The following is a 17,608-nucleotide window of genomic DNA, read 5'->3' on the forward strand; positions in this document are numbered from 1 at the left end:
CTTGGACGTAGCACAGAGAAGAGAAATTGGGCGATAATTCGACACATCTGATTTACATCCAGACTTAAATACAGGAAAAACACGAGCAGTTTTCCACATGTGAGGGAAAGTGGAAGTAGTCAAAGAGTTATTAAATATAGATGTCAATACTGGAGCAAATATACTGCCGTAAGCTTTTAGAATTGCGGAGGGGATGCTATCAGGGCCGCAGGATAGGGAAGGCTTCAAGCGCTTAAGGCAATCGTGGACAAGCTCTTCATCAAACAACATCGCACTAGATGTAGGAAACGTCGTGTGCTGCTGACTGACACCAGCGTTGAAACCTGCATCTTTATATAAGGAAGAGAAATGGGCTGCAAAACAATCCGCGACTGCTTGGACTTCTGCTCCTCTAGAGTCAAGTAAGCGAAAACCCTCTCCATGTTTATGGGAACGCTTACGTATATAATTCCAAAATTCTGCCGGCCGGTCGGAGGCGCTTTTTTCCAAGAATGCCATATATGAATCTTGATCCCGCTTATAGAGACGTTTACAGAGAGCCCGAAAAAAGCGGAATTCTTCTCTGTACTCATTAGGCAACGGAATTCTGGATTTTCGGTGTGCGCGATCTTTATGCTTTAGGGCAATTATGAGTTCAGACGAAAACCAATGGGGATATCTAGAGCGTCTAGGCCTGTACTGGGGAATGTATTTGCGCATACTGCTCAAAACAAGCTCTGTAAACTGATCTACTTGGTCATTAACATTGCTTTTGTCGGTAACCAGTGACCAGTCGGTGGTGGACAAGGAATTATATAAACCAAGATAATCACCACGCTTGAAAGCAAAGCGTGGGGATTCATTTACGCCCCTGGAGGAGCTCTGCCTCAGTGCTGACACAGAGGCAGATATCTTTAGTGGCGGATGAAACTTATCGGTACGCACAAGGAAAATTTCGGAACGAGAGACATCTAAAACCTGAGCATTCGAGATGCAAAGATCTAAGATAATAATAATAATAATAATAATAATAATAATAATAATAATAATAATAATAATAATAATAATAATAATAATAATAATAATAATAATAATAATAATAATAATAATAATAATAATAATAATAATAATAATAATAATAATTTTTATTGCACAAAGGAATACAGAGTACAAGAAACGGGCCTGTCAAAGCCACCAGTGGCTTGAGGGACTTGGCCCGGCAACATCAGCAGACGAGCGTGCAATATTCACTTTAACATCGACATATAACAAGATAATGCAGGAGGACTAATATAGGAAGCTTAACATGAACAAGGAGCAAATCAACAATCAACAATCGACACCAAGAGGACAAAAAGTACATGTTTTTGAAGTGATGAACAGTATAAATTACAAATGCTACAGCGACCGTAAAGGTGATAGGATAGAACCTTGAGGAACTCCGGCCTTAAGTGGAAGCTTACCACTTGCATTTATCATTTCGTCTACGACTACTACTTGCGACCGTTCTGCAAGATAGTTTTTGAGGACATCGTAAAATGGACCCCTAAAACCGCTGGAATATAGCTTTTGTAATAGAATCCCGTGATGAACTGTATCGAAAGCTTTAGATATGTCCAGAAATAAAGCAACGCTAAACAAATTTTGATCGAAAGCCGAATACAGTTAATCAGAAAATTCCTCTAACAGGGCTACCGTACCACGACCGGTAACAAAACCAAACTGTCGAGTCGACAAAATGGAAAATTTTTCAAGAAAAGATGACATGGATTTCAAGAGAAATTTTTCAATGATATGAGAAAGTATGGGTAGTATAGAAATAGGTCGATAGTTTTTCATGTCATCCCTTTGCCCTCCTTTAAAAAGCGGTTTAACAATTGCGGTCTTAAGCTCTTGCGGGATAAGCGCGGTGTCAAGAAAATTGTTTAACATGAAGAGCAGAATGTTGGATAAGGCTGTAAAGTTCCTTTGTAGCAGATTCGCTGATAAACCGTCGATACCAGGAGGCTTACTGCGCTTAAAGCTGAAAATTATTTCATGGAGTTCACTTTCTGAAATTCTAGGTAGAAATGCGGAAGCTGAAAGCGATTCCTTAAGCGTGTATTGGATGGCCTGACCTGAAGATGCGTTCTCGGAAGCCAGTGCGAACAAATGGTTGAATTTATCTGCGACCTCGACCGATTTGCCTGGAAAGAAAGAAATTGGGCTGATGTTTGCGGCGTTCTTGCCACGAAGATAATTTACCAGTGACCATGTTTTTCTGGCATTCTTTGACGACTGGTGAAATTTTTCGAAAAAGTACTGACGCTTCGTGTATCTTATCAAAGCAACTACTCTATTTCTTGCGGCTTTGTACTCGAGACGTAGGTTTTTATTTTTTGAGGCATGTTTACACCGTTTCCAAAGCATGTCTCTGTAAGAAATGGCACGCATTATGTCTGCGGTCAACCAATTATAATCCTTTCTACGTTTCTTTATTACGACGTGTTTAGAAATATTTTGGAACTTTTTTATTTGGTCGCAGAAGATACTATACACCTTCTCTGGTGAATTAGAATCAGTTATAGCCATCCAATTAAAACTGTTAATAAGGTTATCTAGGATCCTCTGGTCCGTTATAGTGATGTAAATTAAGTTATTGGGTGTAGTAGTTCGGCGAGCAGTTGGCATTGGAAATGTTGGAGACGAACGACAAGCGACGAGATAGTGATCCGCAAAACGTTGCAGAATAACACAAGAAATAAGGGAGTAGTTAGGAGCACGTGAAGCGATATGGTCTAGACAAGACGTTGTTACATGGTCATCAACTACTTCTTCCCGCGTAGGAACGGTTATTGTATTAGCAATACCGCACGAGGACAAGAGGGACAAGTAGTCGGATACAGAGCCTACTGTGGGACACATGGTATTTATATTTATGTCCCCCACTAAACATAATTCTTCCACTGAATTCCATGAGGTTAATGTTTCTTCGAGTTCCAGCAGAAAACTGGTAACACTGTTGCAAGGTGGCCGATATAGAGCTAGCAACCTTATACATCGAGTACTGCAAGATATCGTGAGCGCTAAACATTCCGCATGAACGAAGTTCACGTCAATGGGTGCAATATCAAACGTATCTCCAACAAAGATAGCGATCCCGCCCCCTCGTCGGTGAGGCCGCGTCACAAAACGGCATTGATAGCCTGGCACTGAAAACGTATGCAGGCAAGCATCTAAAACATTTATTTCTGTCAGGACGAAGACGTCAACAAATCCAATTGCTGACGAGGCAACTAACCTAAATTCTTCCCAGTATTTTCGAAGGCTTCTGATATTGGTGTTTACAACGGTAAATTCATTTTCTGAGCTGGGACCAAATGTGTCCTTAAAAGACTTAAAGTTTGGGATCTGGCTACAGGTGTTGGCCATGGTAGTTAATAATAATAATAATAATAATAATAATAATAATAATAATAATAATAATAATAATAATAATAATAATAATAATAATAATAATAATAATAATAATAATAACAACAACAACAACAACATTGCCGTCATGCCCTACATCCACCAACCATCGCACAACCTTAAGAAAGAAGTACTCCGCAATAATATAAGGGCTGTCCTTTTAGCACCACAAGTTACGAAGCCTTTGTAGGAAAACAGATCCGGCCAGAGCATTAAAAGGTGACTGTGCAAAAAAAAAAAAGCATTCATAAAGTTTGTAGAATGCAGGACATTTGGCTTTTGCCGCATTCCGTTTTCCTGCGCAAAATAATATGTTAGCCAAGTCAGCAGATGTATGAACCAGTGGTTAAGAGGCCACAGCATGGATGGGTGGATGGATAGATGCTATGAGCATACCCTTTGAAACGGGGCGGTGGGTTGCGCCTCCAAGCTCATGTTATTACTTTGCCTAACGTCCTAGCTATCTTAATAAAAGAAAAGAAAGCACACACAGAATTCCCAGTATCAAATTTTCTGAACCACTATTGGGAACTTTGTTTTTGTACGCCTCCTTTGTTTGTGATCTACTTTTCTGCCACCAAACTTCCAATCGCCTCTTACTAATCTCCATTTTTACTTCCCCCTGCTATCGCCGAATCCAAGGGCTTCAAAGAGTCCAGAGGAGCCTGAACTGACCGCTGGGCAGATATCTTCACATTCTAGTAAAACATGAGCCATGTAAGCACATGCTTCTTCTTCCTAGTTGTACCTTGCTTTATAAGTACGTGTCCGAAAGCATCCTGATCTCTCTTCGAAAGGTAAAGAGATTCCCTTTGAGATATCACGAAATGTTTCTTTCCTGATTTCGTTTTTTCCTCTTAGGTAGTTACTCATAGCAGGTTTTTTTCCATTGTCGCCACCCATGACATGGTCCCAGCTTCTCTGACTTTGCGTTTGACGTTCTTTGGTGCTGTGTTACTTACTATACTAGTGACATACTTAGTGGTAAGCTTCCTAGTTCGTGTCCTTCACTGTGAATCAATGCTTTTCCTGTACAAATATCTCAACACCTCTCGCAACCCTTTTACTTTCTACCATATTTCTCAGTCGTTCTTCAAAATCAGTTTTACTCTGAGCTTCCTTCACTTTAAAACAACAAGGTGAAAATGCTGCCACCTGTCGTATTTCTTGCAGTTCATTCTCAGATATGTTTAGTTACCACCCAAGGTTTGATAATACTAGTATGCCATGGAGATATAACGACCAGCCCACTCGCATAATCATAGAGGCTGAGCATATAGACGCACTTGGCGAATCGTGCATAAGCAATCCATTGATAGCGCTGTCCCCTAAACAGTTAGATTTCCTGTGCAAGCGGTGATGAAACGTTACGGAGCTAACGTGTTTGCTAACGCTGTTTTCTGGCTAGAACTTCTTGTTCCTCGTTTATATACAACAAGCTGCTTCCACATGTATGTATGGCTTGGTTTTGAAATTAAAAATTGTTCTTGCAAGTAGCGCTGCAGTGTTGGAAATCTAGGTGTGATTTCTCGTGCAATTGTGACCTGTCTGCGCTACAGCTGGCTCGGTGAAGCTTAAACATCCAGATTAGGCAGGGATTGACACGTCACAGACGGACTGGCCGACGTAACAACTGAGCACCACTAGAGCTTAGCAGCGCTAACCTGTTCTCAAAGCAGTTACGTTCCAAAGTATGCCAGGCCAAGTGAGTATCTCTTATCCGCCGATTGTATCACTAGAGTAACTTATTGGGCCCTGTGCTCTCTCGCTGTGACGTCACGCTTATGCTTTCCGCTACTAGAGTACGCTAAAAAAATCTGTGCTTAATATTACGTACGTTGGATGAAAGGATATTGCGATTATGACTGATAATCGGCGATCACTCAAGCAGCCCGCCATGTAGAGAAACTACACAACTTTTCCGTTACTAGTTAGTTAGCAATGCGAAGGGATGCAGAGGAATAAAGGAGATTGCGCGCACAGCTACCTAATTCAGTGTAGTCATTTTAGGTAGTTGGGTAGTGAAGTGGTACACTGATAATAAATATAGATTGTATCGCCGTTTCAGACCTCTGCTGCCACTAAATGAAGCCGCTCCACGGAACGAAATTTGAGGCTGACACTGGAAAAAAGAAAGAAAGCGAAGCAGTAAAGAGGAACGATAATCAATCGCGCAACAAGTTGCCGGGCACTCACACCTCGACGAGTGCGCGGTAATTGATTAAAACGCCCACCCCGCTATCCCTCGTAACGCGATTAAAACGGCAGGCTGCAAAACGAGCGAGCCTCGCAGGATGCCGAGGTATTTTTAAGCAGCAACAGTTTGGGTTGCGTGTGCGCTTCATGCCATGACAAGGAAAACGATCCAACCACCGTTGTTTTGCTATGCATTTAAGACCTGTCGTTAATTCGAAACACACACGCAAAAAAAAAGCAAAGACGAAAACGGTGTGAGACCGATATGAAAATGAAGAGCGAAGTGAGAGAGCTTCAGATGAGGAGGCGAGGCTGAGAGACTGACGGAGAGGCGAATGCGAAGGAGAAAGGGAGGGTTAAGGAGAGAGGGCCTGGAGCGGCACTTGTTGCAACAACGGCGTCGCACTTCTCCACAGAGACGGAGAGGCGACGGACAGGAGAGCGCGTTGCGGCGGAGCGCAGTATTGTGTTGATCGCCGCGCCGTGGCCTGGCATTGGCCTTCGTCGTCCGAGAGCTGGGGCGCGAACGCGCCCGTACGAAAGAAGACCAGTGAGAGAGAGAGAGAGAGAGAGAGAGAAGGCAAAAAAAAAAGTTCTCTCCCAGGCTCGCTCGTCGCCCTTCCCACCCTGGTCGCCTGGAAATGGAGCTCACCCGGAACGGAGGGGGAGAGTGGGCGCTGGAGAGGATCAACGTGGGAGCCGCGAAAAGGGAGTTACGGGAGGGAAGGAAAGGGCGGGAGAGTGGTGAGTGAGTGAGAGAGAGAGAGGGATGGAGAGGGTTCGTAACCCTCCCCTCCAGGCTTCGACCCTGGCCCGGCGGCCCGGCCGGCGACGGCAGAGGCGCGCAGCCGTGGTAGTCTGTTGCGCGCGGCCGTCGGCGCAAGCGCCCGTGTGTCGTAGGGGGCAGTAGTAGGGACCCGGCTACGTGTTGCACATCACGACGGCGGCGACGGCGGCGGCTGGATGATGTGGCGGCGAAGACGACATCACACGGTAAGCTGCGCGCGCTGGCGCCTGCCTGGCTGCCGCGCTCCTTCTCTTCTTTTCCTCTTCTCTTCGCGCTCTTTCCATTTTCTCCTTTCTTTCGTTTTCGTAACCTGCGCCCGGTGCCCTTCCTTTTATCTGCGGGACGATATGACAGACGGCGTGGGTGGACGCCTGGTTCCTCCATTCTATCGGCTCTTCCCTTTGTTTTATTTTTATTTGCCATCGGAAGGGATTCGCGTGGGCTGTGCACGTTGCGCTGCAGATGACAAGCACAGCTAGCGAGCGTCTTGCTGCGGACGCCATGTTTTTTCAAGGCCGCGCATTGCGCGTGCACTACAGTACGAAGAGCTTTCCTTTGCCGGCAGTGATCACGAGTGAGTAGTGAATCTTCTCGTTTTCTACGGCTCCTGTTGGTGGCACTTTGGTGCATTGCAGCAACGCACTGTGGTGAAGCCGCTACCAGCGTTGACGTTGTGGACGAAAACGATGGGATGTTGTTAACTGGTGTTCTTTGCATCCCCTGCGACTCGAGACTGAGCGATAAAGGACAGATTACGGTCTGTACTCACAAATCCTTCCTATCCGAGAGATATTATCCTTTGAACTGGCACTGACCCTTCGTACCGTTTTAGCGAACAACGTGGTAAAGAAGATTCGAATAAATGGAAAGCTGTTCCCAGTAGAAGCAAGAGGTTTGTCAGTACTATGTCGTTGAATGAATTTGGTAATGAACACGTGGCGATGGCATCGATTGAATGATTAGTATGCGGAAACTATCCTTGCTTCATTGGCCGGTGGGTGAGTTGTTCTGTGGCTGGTGTTTCACAGCACACGCCGCAAAGCTTTCCGGGTGGTCGACGCAATTTCCTGTTTAGTTATAGAATAAACGAGTCCGTTAGCTGTCAGTGCTGCCGGTAGAATTATTATAGGAAGGTACCATTGGGACTTTCAGGGACAATTTTTGTTCAAAAGGGTTCCTCTGCTTGACCCACTAGTTTTGGGACTGAGGAAGATGACGTTGAGTCGTAGATGCCTTCACAAGCGGTGACAGTCTTTGTAGAAAATAAAATTGGCTTGCTGATACTTGGCTGCGTAGAAAAAAATAGCAACAAAGTAGGATGTTGTGATGGAAATTCAGCCGGGCCCGATCACAGAATTTTTTCCACTTCTGACAACTGTTATTGTATTTGTCAGTGGTATGGAGTTAGCTCATGCATGATAGAGGCATTACATATCCGTGAATATATCATGTCACGCTTAGTATGTTACGTCACGCGTACAATTATGTTCATAATCTGAAAAACATGTATGTTCTCGAAAATATTGTCCTAACAATTCATTTCTACGCTGCCTGTTAGCATTTAGTTTATATTTGAATGTTGTATACAAGTTTGCTGTACTAGCCCTTTTAAGATGGCCAACACTATTTGAAACAAAAGCACTTATCACGGCGACATTAATGACAATGATTGTCATTGTAATAGTGGTGACGATGACGACGACCACGATGATGTGATTTTTGTTTTCCCGCTGCCTCGACTGGCCGCCACATGTGTTAATTATTCATCCAACGTCAACAAATAATTCAGCGATGCGTATTGTGGTTGTCCTTCACGAAGGCGTTCTTCTGTTCATCTTGCCCCTTTTAGTTACTATTATATGCGCCCGTGTCTTCTACGCCCGCCTTTTCATGCCACGAATCCCTACGGAGTTGCTGATGTTTCCCGTAGTTGTGTCATACCTGGTCAGACGCCGTTTATGCCACGAAGCTTAACTTCGGGGCGCTTGGAAACCCGCAGGACATTAACTTGATTAGAACGTGTCTAGCATTTGTCCCCTGTTGACCGCTTCATCGCGTGTGGACGACGTAACTATATGTACAAGTTGCCTCAGCATCAACGCCCGTTTCGATTATCCGTCCTGCAGCGTAGTGTAAGGGTTAGCGTGGTCACGTTCTGTATTCCGTCCCGCTTCCTAACCAGAAAAGCCAAAATAGACGAAAAAAAAAAAAAACCTTCTCCCTGCAAGCGTGCTTCACCTTCACGTCCGAGCACATCGACGTCACCTGACGTCGATTGCTCGACACAAGTGTTTGCTCACCTCTCAACCACGAGCGCCTCCTCAGACGTCTTCGATACGTTCGCGTCTGCAGATTCGGCGCTGCGGCGTCACATCGGTGATCATATCTTGTTTTTTTTTCACTGAGTGTACGTAGTTCTTTCTTTTTGTTTGATTGTTCATTACTTGCCGCTTGACATTCATTTTTTGTTGTCCGGTTACACACTCCCTCATCAGTCGCTTCATCACTTGCCTTGGATGGCTTATCGAACCGAGAAGCAAATAAAAGAGAGAGAGAGAGAGAGAGAAAGGAAGAAGATCGTGACCGGTGGTGTATGCTCTTGGTTGTGCTCTTTGTCGGGCGTGCTCATTCCCCGAGGCGGGAAAGAGCCGTGTCTCAAGACGCCGGGATTACGGAGAGGCATCGATCAGAGGCGACGGCTTTCGCGTGCCTCAGGCCTGAGGTGGGTCGAATTTCTCCTCCGCCCCCCCCCCCCCCCCCTCCCTCCTCTATAGAGGCCGAGGCAAAATTGCGCGGAAAGGCGAAGTCCGGGAAATGAGTTCTGTCGTCCTGAACCAAGAGCTATATCTATAGAGAGTGAAGAGACAGAGACGACGGCAGCGAGGCTGAAAAGGAGAAGCGGACGCGGAAGTTTTGGAAACCGACGGTCAGCGCCGTTTCCTCAGGCTTTCACGGGCGAACAGAAATCGAAAGGCTTCTCTCTGAAGAAGCTCGTACGTCGTAGCAGGACGACGGGGAATGGGTGCCGGTATCCAGGCGCAGTCGCGTATAATATGCCAATATCTGAAGCCTTATTCATTTTTACTTTTTAAGTATGTGTGCTTAAGGATGTGAGATGCTTATTTTCATTATTCGCTGGGCTTGCGGCCAGACATATGGAAAAAAATAGCAATACGCGTCAAATGAATGCATTTAGCCCTGTTTGAGGCAGGTACTGCAGCAATAAATTTACGCATTTTTTGGTCCGTTATCCAACGGGTAAAAGTCTTCAGCGACATTCGGCTTTAGTTTCTCCCTCCCTAAGCACCTTGTGTCTGGTGTCCCTATAGTAAGAGGACACAGCCACAAGAGATGTGCACAAAATGATGCAAATGTCATTAGCAAAGATTAAAAGAAAGAAGTGCGGCGACATCAATGTGAAAGTTCACAGACGCACACAACAAATGTTCGCAAAATAAAGCGAATGGTACTAGCGAAGATAAGAAAGAAAGCGTTATATCAGTTTTAAACCCCCCACACACACAAGAACAAACGCTCCGGGACCGTTCACAAAATGAAAACGTTACTGTGGAGGCACAAAGAAGTTGCGTCGTGAATGCCACATCCCGAACACAATTCTCGCGAACATGTGCACAAGAGCCACAGAAAGAAATTGAAAAGAAGCAAGAATGCATCCTGCTTTCAGAAGAAACGAAATGTGTTTACAAATACCACGTTTTCAGGAGAACAAATAGTCCACATTTTTTCTTCTTCTTGTTTTCATCTTTAACCTCGGTGACGTTCTTCTTCTTAGCTCTTTTTTCTTCTAGAAGGAATGCTTCCACATAACATCACGAAAATGTAGGTTTTTGGCATATTTCTTGACATAAGGACTCTAAATTTCGGAGATGCTGCCGGTTTCGTTATTTGACACACCAAAGCGTGATATCGAATCTGCTAGTTACGACTTCAGGGTGGCCTAGAGCTAAGAGCTCCCTCCAAACAAACTCGCTCATAACACAGGTGAGCGTCCAACAAGGACACGAGCATCCAATACTCAAGTGAGCTTTCAATAAGAAAATGTCACAGTTTCGCCCTAAGGGCGAAGCAATGAATGCGATAGCAACACAGCAATGTCATAGGAAGTAAGGTGAGCGGCTTTGGTAGCAACAACACGCAGAACTGTTGTCGACGCCATCGGCGTTTTGCCCGCGTTCGCTCAAAATGCGTGCGGCGTTGGTGACTGTTGCCGGAGCCTCTGATATAAATAGGCACTGCGTGCCGCAGCTAAACGTCGCCTCCCTTCCCTCCCCCTCCCCCACAGCCTCTCGCTCGTTGGAAGAAGGCGCGTTTGCTCTACATACATGGTGATTGTGAAGGAGAACAGAGACGCCTACTTCTGCAGCCCTTAAGCGAGCACGGCGCAGAACGCGCGTTTGTTCTCTGCCGTGCGTTCACTCCCCGTGAAAGACGCGCCCCTCGCGCCCTTTCACTCGCACATACAGCGTTCGGCGCGCGGCGACGATTTCTTCTCCAAATGACGTCATACGGAACCTCACGGCGACGGCGACGGCGACAGCGACGGCGACGCCGACGGCAGAAATCTGCTTTTGAGTGTCCATATAATTGCTATCGCAATAATATAAAGTCCGGCTTTGCTTCTTGAACCACACACACAGTACGCCCATAAGTGGCTGTACTTTCTGGTTCATTAGTGTGAAGCCTATTGTTTATGCAATAAACAAAAAGGGATCCATGTACTAGCAGTCTTGAGGCTGGCGACCCGGACCGGTGACGTCTTGACAGAATATTGTGGTCGCCACCAATGTTTAACATTACTTTGCTCGCCCCCCCCTCCCCGCGAAGCTTCCTTGTCTATTGAAAAATTCCGAATGCCCCGTATCCACAATCCTGTATGACCCTATTGGACGCTGTATGAAAACCCATTTGTTCCCGTACCGTAATCCTATTTGACCGTATGGGCTCATACGTGTTTGAAAAGTCATCTGTGTATGTTTTTCAAACCCGTATGAGCACAGCTTTAATTAAATCAGTTGGATAGAAAACCATTCACCTTGAACATGATCTTGGAACCATGGCTTCGCATATCGCAACTACAAAAGGCCACAAAAGCGGTGCTCCCATTTTTGAAAACTACCGGTTTGAGTGACCGTCTGTGATCCGGACTGAGTGACTGACTCTTGGTGACATAGAGCAGAAAACTGTTACCAGGTCCGTGATATCCACAGTGGATTTTCTCTTCTCCTAATCATTTCATCCCCTTTCTGCCTTCCCTAGTGTGGGTTAACCTCCCTGCCAATCATTTACCATGTTTCTCTCTCTCACTCTCTCTATAAGCCCATATGATCAAATAGGATTATCGTACAAGGCATATGTGTATTTTTATTGGCTACTTCCCCGCAGTTTGGCGTGGACGCTGTTTGGTTTCTCGCTGAGTTAACTGACCCGATCCCGGAGGACATGCACTCGGTAGGCCAATTCCGACACCAGTGCACGATACACGTCCACGCAATGGTTCTAATGCAGTTTGCAATGAGAACCTATCCTGGAGGCAGTGATATCCCGATAATCTGATAATGCTACCACGTTACAGTCGCTCAGGTGTACATCGGGGACCTAGCTTCCTCACTTTTACCTCACGGTTTGGTGTCGATGTCTCGCCTAGTAGGACGTAGCGGGGCGGCCTTTCGTACAGCTGCGCGGGTAACCACTTACATAAAATGGAGATCAAATACAGTTGCGCTCATTGTATAATCTTTTACGTAACATTAGCGTAAAAATATTCAAGAAAGCTCCGCTTAACGTAGATTCTAACAAATTTGTTGGATCAGCCGTAATTTTTTTTGTCGGTTAAAAGAGGGTCTCTGCTAGGGGCGCCGGAGGATTCGCATCACAAAGTGTTCCTCAAAGATCCGTCCACGTAAAACGTCAAGCGAGCATTTTCGGCGATGTCTTCGCGCAAAAGGGTTTCCACGCCGTCTACGTTACGACTGTACAACATCGGACGGTAGTTTCAAGGCCGTTCGCAATCCATGGCTCACTTCAGAGCGGTCGATAATGATGCGAGTTGTACGCGGCGGCCAGGCGTTCCGCTCGTCGTGAATGATAGAGACCAACTCGGGAAAACATTGGGCGTGGCCACGTGACCTAGCTCATTGCATAAAATAATTTACGATATCCTTGCTCCGGTCGCGCTAAGTTACCTATCGCCACTTTGTTCATTTTGCTTGTCTTTCACCAGACGTGACCGCTTCGGACATATTTTACGGGTGATGTCATGTTTCGCGGGTTCTAAAGATTCTTGAAGTTGCATTTTTCCTCTATTGGCATATGTAACTGTGTGCATGTTTAGCTTCTGTGGCTTTCTGGGCTCATGTACGGAACATTTCTTCAAACTGAACATGAATTATTACCCGTACTCTCTGCTCAAAGCAGCAGACAATTGGCGTTAGGGAAGCTCTTGGTGTCTGCTGGTTTACTTAGTGTACGTAACGGATCCATTTAATTTATTTATCATTTTTTACTTGCCCAAATTAACTTCTGTCAGAATGACGCTCTTCCTGTGACTAGCGATTTCCGATTACACGTTAAGCAGCCTTTATAATGTGCTCACGGCCGTGACCTAAATAAACTTATAAATTACCCTATTTACACGTATCCAGCCTGATTTTGGTAGTAGACCAATACCGAAAGATCGAACAGTCCAGAAATACAAAAAGAAAGAAAAAGAAAAAAGAGGAATTTTTAGCGAAAGCAAGCACCAAAATTGAGTGTCTTTTTTTTCAGCCCTCTAACACTACGTATTCGCAAATGTGTTTCTCTGTTTTGTCTTTCTTTTTTGTATTTTTATTGTTGCCTTTCGTGAGCATTCAAAGGCTCATTCTTGCATAAGTTGCTCAATAACTTACCTTCGTCTGCATGAACATAATCTGACTCAGGTCGTCTTCTCTTCTAATAATAGACTGGCCCTCAGTTTCTGCTGGGGCATTTAAAGGGCATTGCTTTCAGAAATATCGCGAGATCAGTTTGGACAAGGCTGCCGGCTCCCACGCGGTGGCTATATGCTTATATTCATGTGTCTTATGCTATATCAAAGTACACTGGCAGAAGCACTCAAACGTGCTTTAATATGCTGAGTGCTTAAGTGACGCCGACTTAGATTGTGATTGGTAAGGTTTAGAAGAGCCATCTTGGGGGCGTTGTGTCGTGAAGCGGGGGGGGGGGGGGGGGGGGGGGGGCTGCATCGTGTGCCGGTTGGCTCACAGGCTGTACAGTGCTCCGTGATTGAAACTCGATACTCCGGGCCAAATGGCGGCCGGCGCATTTCGCATTACCGGTACAGTGAGAGCTGGAACGATTGCTAAGGGGACGAATGCGTGTCACAAGGCATCACAAACACTGTGGCTTTCATGTGGTACAAAAATGTATTCGCTCGATGTCGTCCCCAACGCCCACCGATGGGGCAAAGAGCCAGGCAGCCACGCGCTGTGAATATCGCGTTTCAATCGCTGAGCACTGTACATCTTGCAGTATTTTCCGCATTGCTTTGTGCGTTGCCTTGCTCGCCCGTCTCGCGATGACGCACTGAACGATGTCCTGCCGAAAAAAACAACAATGACGACGACGATGACAATAACAACTACAACAACGACAGCCTCCTACGCCTTTCTTCTTCCTCACTTCACCAATCATCTTTCATTCGTTTAACAAATTCATATTTGCCGAGAAGCTGGCAATATTTCCTTGTTGAGAACATTTCCAAGTCATATTAACTAACTAACTAACTAACTAACTAACTAACTAACTAACTAACTAACTAACTAACTAACTAACTAACTAACTAACTAACTAACTAACTAACTAACTAACTAACTAACTAACTAACTAACTAACTAACTAACTAACTAACTAACTAACTAACTAACTAACTAACTAACTAACTAACTAACTAACTAAATAAGTAAGAACCCCAGGTGCTCAAAATTAAACCGAAGTCCCTCACTACGGCGTGCGTCATAATCAGCTCGTGGTTTTGGCACGTAAAACCCCATAATTAAATTTCGTTTTAGCCTTACAAGACCTCTTGTTCCATTGGAAAACGGCATTAGCAGTACATGGGTGACGAGAATACAATTAGAGCCAGTTAGTGCTCTGTGTCCGGCGTGCGCTTGGGACGGTGTATCTGCAAGCCTGTTCCGAAAGGAATCTTTCAGCTTAGGTCTCTGGCTCGTTTCCATCCTCAGTTAGATCTCGTTTCAACATATGCGCCGACCAACCTGTGCAGAAATTTCCAGTTTCTTTTTTTTTATCGCCACCTCTGACAGGAATAGCTTTTCCGATTAAAGTTTTGGTATTGCTACGCGGGCTTAATTCGGGCGATGGATACATTCGTGCCGCCATAGCGTTTCGTATAGGTGTATAATTATGTATTATATCTTATGTCACAATTGTTGTTCATCATCAACAGATCAAACGAGATCATAGGCAAGTGTTGTGCCCCTTCCGGTGGCAGTTGCCAGCCTTGCAACTCGCTTTCCCTTTCCTGTGTATATGTTTACAAATCAAATAATAATAATAATAATAATAATAATAATAATAATAATAATAATAATAATAATAATAATAATAATAATAATAATAATAATAATAATAATAATAATAATAATAATTGTTGTTCATTGCTACTGATACGTTCCCGTATGCTGTCCAATAGTCTCCTACATTTTCCGAATGATTCTTGTGGTAACTGGAATACATTATGGAATAAAGGTAACTATTGGAATTGCATACGGAACGTTTCAAAAGGACCATGTGCCTTACTTTTTCTTTTTTCTTGTACGATTGTCCGTTCACTCCTGTTTTATCTACCCTTGGGTATGTACCCCACAAGTGCTGTAGGGCGCCCTGTTGTCTTATGCCCCCCCCCCCCCCCCCCCCTTCTTAAGTAAAGTCCGAAAGGGCGCTTATCTTATTTTGTCTAAACGAAACAGTACCTTTCTGACGCCGACATCTCGTGAGAACAACGAAGTTTTCGAATCGTCTAACTACGCTCTCAAGTCTATGCCGACTCCCGACTTTCGCGTTAGTCATACTGCAAAGCAAATAACGGCATAGATTGGCATAAACGCGCTGCCTTATAGTTTTACGTGATCGCGCGCTCGGGCTACGTAAATCTGATTACGTAATCAGCAACGTGAGCTGCAGATCAACGCGTTTAAGAACTCGCTGAACGCGCAGCGGCTGCCATAATTGGCACCTGCGTCCACGCCTCAGCGACATGCAAGTGCAACGCGCACGAGTTCGTTAACCGCATGAGCAAAATGATAAAGTTGGCTTCGCTGACTCTGTATCGTAAAGTGAGAGTAGAAAATTAAACGGCGGAGTCGGAAAGGAAGCTTCGTAATTGGTTAAAAAAAGAAATAACACCCTACTAAGTGGTCTAGTCAGGAAACCGGCAAACGGCTAGGCGAGAGGGGAATTAATCGATAACTCGAAGCTCGGCAACATTGATTGACGAAATTGAGTCTGCGGAAAGCCTACAGTGAAGGGGGAGAGAGGTGAAATGGTAGGAGTTCCAGTTGGAAGCACTTGTAGCTCGGTGCTAATAGGCTTGTGGATGCTGACGCTGTGGTTTACGGTCTCATAATTCTTCATCTTGCTGCTCTGCATTCGCAGCAGAAAAGAGAGAATTCACATCGTACACTCCTCGCCCAATCCCCCAATTCTTTAGACCCCCCCCCCCCCCCTCGCTCTGGCGATTGTCCTTCAGGTTAACAGAAGCCTAGATGTACAGCGTAGTATTTAAACCGGGGAAAAATACATGGTTGAGCGTGGCGACACGGCCTGATTGCAGAAGTAATGGAGATCGGGAATTGATATCATATGCGTCTATGAAACAGATTAGGATGTGCTGCCGATAGATCTGTCAATGTTACAGAATGGTCTTGGAAGGAGCTGCCGAAGGCACTACAATAAAGACAAGAATGTGGGATGATGCGTAGTACGTTTTATAGTCAGTTGTCATTATCACAGAGTAAGGAGAAACGTTTCGCGCACAAACAGAACGAATGTTCCGACATCTCAAACAGAACACCAGCACACCGACCATCCCCCCGCCAACCGTGGCAGTGCCTTCACCAATGTGGTCGTTTCTAGAAACACTCAGTGCGCGGAACCGAAGTGAAGAAACGTTGAGTATATATATATATATATGCAATGAGCTTAATTTACCCGCCGCGCCAATGTCAGAGGTTTATTTCCTTGCCGCCTCTCGACAGCACTGGCAAAAGGAAGTCGCGGGCGCACAAACACGTACACCGTAACTGCAGGAGGTTTCATTACTATTCAGCGTAGTAAGGCTTCGTAATACGGCGACAAGGTTCTTGAACGTGCGTCATATTCTTGCGTGGCCTCCGAGGTTGCGAAGTCGTAGGATTGCAACAACACGGTATCCCCGTGATCTCGAAATCAAAGGCAAAGCTTTCGGCGTATACGAAGACGTCACCGCTTATCCTCAGACACTGAGTGGAAGACGAGCTGTGTACTAGCTTGAATGAACCGATAAAGCTGATTTCCACGGGACAATTTGATTAGGACGACCTAGATGAAGATGGCCGAGAGGAAACTCGAAAACATGCCATTAATATTAGGTTATCAGGGCAGTGAAACGAAGATGTGGGCGTCGGAAGTAACCCGTGACGTCGTGCGACCTTTTGGAAACCATGTATTTAATGCTTTCACCGAATAAGTGAAAAAAAAAAAGCCTTACGGTAGATATGGGCAAAAACATTAGGTTTCATAATGCGGCCATGTTCTGTCTTTAATGCAAGATCCCTCGTTGTCTTTTTCAACTGGTATTGGACCTTGGGTTGCCAGTAATGGCAACTCAAGGCCCAAGGTCCTATTCGAGTTTTTTTATTACCCTCCCATGATGAAGGGTTGGTACGCAGTGTATATTTCACTGAACAGTCGGACGTAGCAATAAAAGGTTCGAGTCCAATGACGCAATTACGAGATACGCGAGAAGCGTCCAGGCGAGGGCTCTGGAGTATTTTTGAGTACTTGACGTCCTTAGCTGTCCCTTAAATGTAGGCCGCACGAATGCTTTACACATTACTGACTCGTCGGTTCGTGCGGCAGCCTTGGCTAGGAATCGTTTGGTGTAGGAGTTTGGCACTCAGTATGTTCGTATAT

General features: G+C 45.2%; 1 protein-coding gene across 1 annotated transcript in view; it reads left to right on the top strand.

The window, feature by feature from the left end:
* Window positions 1-6,496: 6,496 nt before the first annotated feature.
* LOC119431906 (protein piccolo-like) overlaps window positions 6,497-17,608 on the top strand; it is a 208,062-nt gene continuing 196,950 nt past the window's right edge. The window contains 1 exon segment of the mRNA XM_037699348.2: window positions 6,497-6,621. The gene's annotated coding sequence lies outside the window, so the exon portion shown is untranslated.

Source organism: Dermacentor silvarum, chromosome 10 (assembly GCF_013339745.2).
Source record: "Dermacentor silvarum isolate Dsil-2018 chromosome 10, BIME_Dsil_1.4, whole genome shotgun sequence".
Lineage (NCBI taxonomy): Eukaryota > Metazoa > Arthropoda > Arachnida > Ixodida > Ixodidae > Dermacentor > Dermacentor silvarum.